Genomic DNA, 3,173 nt, shown 5'->3' with positions numbered 1-3,173 from the left:
TACAATGCTAACGAATTGTTCTCTCCACAGACGGCTTAAACAATGCAAACAAGATAATAGACTTGAAAATCAGTCTTGTATATTTTGAAAAAAATTAACCTCTCATATGGGTTTATAAATGGTACAACCTAAAGTAAAAAAAAATCTGATTTTGAGATAAATTTCGGAATTTTGGCTTTCAGTCTTGAAAGTTAGATTTATTTACTCTTACTTACTAGAAGAAATACAGTCAAATTCTTAAGTTTATTTTCGTTTCATTCGGTATCGATTATCGTGGAATGAGAAGTATACATTTTTGATCGTTGTCGTGTCAAATGAAAGCTTTTGCCCCTTTCTGATTGGCTTAAGCAGAGAGCTTTTTGACACCGAATGGCAATGCCTCTAGTTAGTTTACTATACAAACCAATATAGCCTATTATATGTATGTACCAGGGTTGTTGCGAATATTCGCATTCGCATTCGCAACCGCAAAGCGTAACAAACATCGTCGCTGAAATACAAAAAGTCGTAACTAATAACTAATAACAAATTCAAAATTCAGTTTTTGATTCATATGACGGATTTCATCGAATTTCAACTCCCACATCAGTTATGGTGTTGTTACATATTTTTGCATTTCAGGTGACGATATATTCGTTTCAATCACATCAAATGTGGCTCTTTGGGGAATTAATTTTAAGGACAAATTTTAAAAGCAGTAATTTTGTTTACTTGTCGGGCAATATTTTTTCATAGATAAATATGTATATTCGAGCCTTGCCTAAAGGCCTCTGTGGTAAAACTCTCCCCCTACGTCTCCCTTCTTTGCTAAGTGACAGATTAAGCTCCTACAATAGGGAATCGATGCTGAAATATTTAAAAAGCTATAGGTCCGACTTTTAATTAGGTAAGAATTACGTAACTATCTGAAACCCTCATCATTCGTGATTCCAATAATTCAAATGATTATAAAAAACGGGGTGCTTGTTTTTAAAAAAAATAACATTATTCTCATCTGATTCGGCTGGCAGCCAGGATCTTAAAAACAGAATTTTGTTCAAAATTATCATTTCTGGAAAATAACAATTTAATTTCCATATCCAGCTATCTAGCTCGCTATAAGCACAAATTCTTCAAACCAGTCGACCCATTAAAATGAATTACAAAAACTAAAATCGAGAAAGGCTGATGACGTTACAAGTTCCCCAAATTCTGAAACTGCTAAAGGAATGAGAATGAAGATTTCTTTTAAAAAGCTTCAGAAAAACCTGACATATCTGGTTTGGTTTGTAAGCGCTGTTTAAACAACGATCTCACCATTATGCTAGATTCTTCAAGTGAACATGAAAGTCAGGAGGATACATCCGACATTTGCAGCCCCGATGGAATTCTCATTACTTTTTATTAAATAAAATTTTCAATTTTTAAATTCAAGAACTAAGTAAAATAAACATTATTAAAAATTACTAATTTTTAAATTTTTTTATCTACCTAAATAACTTAGTTTACTTACCTGGTTATTTCTTAAAAATACTTGACATTCGCATTCGCATCCGCGGATGTCTAAAATTTCACTATTGCAATATCTCTAGGATGTACCTATTAAAAGTATTTTATAATTATTCGAGTGTGGTATACTTAATATAAGTTATTAAATTACAATTATAAAAATACATGCGTAAAAATTTTGATATTGAATCTTAATTATGTATGTATGTATGAATATTCGTGAAATAAATAACGAAAATCATTTTGTTTTGCAATCGCTGCTTACAAAATAAAATATTACATCATATTGGTTCAAAAGATTTTAAAAATCTTTCTTTATTAAAGGTAGTTTGTAGGTTGCTATCGAAGGCGAATTTCGATAGAAGAAGCAGTTTGGCTTTCGTTTACGCATTACAGAGTGACTAAAATGCGAAAGGGGTAAAAATGAATGCAAAAAGGGCAATTTTCAATGCGCTTGTCGCATTGTAGGGTGCCAATATTCCGAATTTTCGCAAGTTTGCTATCGCATCGGATTACAGAGTAACCGCCCTGATCATAAGTGGACGGTGCCAGGCCCATTTTCAAAAATTTTATCATAATCGTATTTTATGCCAAAGAATTATTGCAAACATCAATTTTGAATAAATTAGCTTCGGTATTTACTGATTTATCGAAGATTTCTTATTTCTCCAAAATACCGTTAAATGGGATACGGGCGTGGTTATTGTCCGATTTTAAAATTTTCAGTAATTGGGTATGTTGTACCAAGACCAACAACCGTGTCAAGTTTGGGAGAAATTGGTGGAGCGGTTCCCAAGATATACACGTGTAATCATAAGCGGGAATGGCTACGCCCATTTTCCAAAAATTTACAATATTCTTATTTTTCACCTAAAATTGATTGTGTGTAAATATCAATTTTGAGTGAATTAACTTCAGTAGTTTCTAAAATATCGAAGTTTTCGTATTTCTCAAAACTACCATTATATGGGAGGCAGGCATAACCACGCCCGATTTTGCCCATTTTCAATACCATCCGTCCTACGCCGAAAAGAAGTAAACATACCAAGTTTCGTTAAGATATCTCAATTTTTACTCGGTTATTGCCCGATTTTGACCATTTTTAGTACCATCCGTCCTACGCCGAAGAGAAGTACACATACGTAGTTTCGTTAAGATATCTCAATTTTTACTCGAGTTATCGTGTACACAGACGGACGATTCGTTTTGCCTGTTACAAACAACCGTTATGTGAACAAAGTTATAATATCCTTGTGCACAAGTGCACTCGGGTATAACTAGATTTATGCGTACAAATACGGTTGCGAAATAATCTGGTTAAGTGTGCACATCAGTTCGGACGGCCAAAATTGTTCGGCCGAAATTGGTCGGCCTCTCGGATGCAATGTGCGCCTAGCGTTATACGTTGTAACAAAAATTGAAAATATGAAAAAGCTTTATATTGCATTTTCAAATCTGGAGACAAAAGTCTCATCTCCAACTATCGAGCTATTGTAAAGCAGGGGGTCTTTCCTAAAATTTTCGATCACATACTTAACAAAAAGTTACTCGAACATGTTCAGCATGCCCTAACCAGCTGCCAACATGGGTTTTTGCCAGGGAAATCAATAGTAACTAATCTGTCTCTTATTTCAAATCACATTATCACTGCAATGGAACAACATTCGCAGCTCGATGTCATATAC

This window comes from Rhagoletis pomonella, unplaced genomic scaffold (assembly GCF_013731165.1).
Source record: "Rhagoletis pomonella isolate Grant_MI unplaced genomic scaffold, Rhpom_1.0 Rhpom_scaffold_00810, whole genome shotgun sequence".
Lineage (NCBI taxonomy): Eukaryota > Metazoa > Arthropoda > Insecta > Diptera > Tephritidae > Rhagoletis > Rhagoletis pomonella.
The sequence above is the reverse complement of the archived record's forward strand: the minus strand, read 5'-3'. Positions refer to the sequence as shown.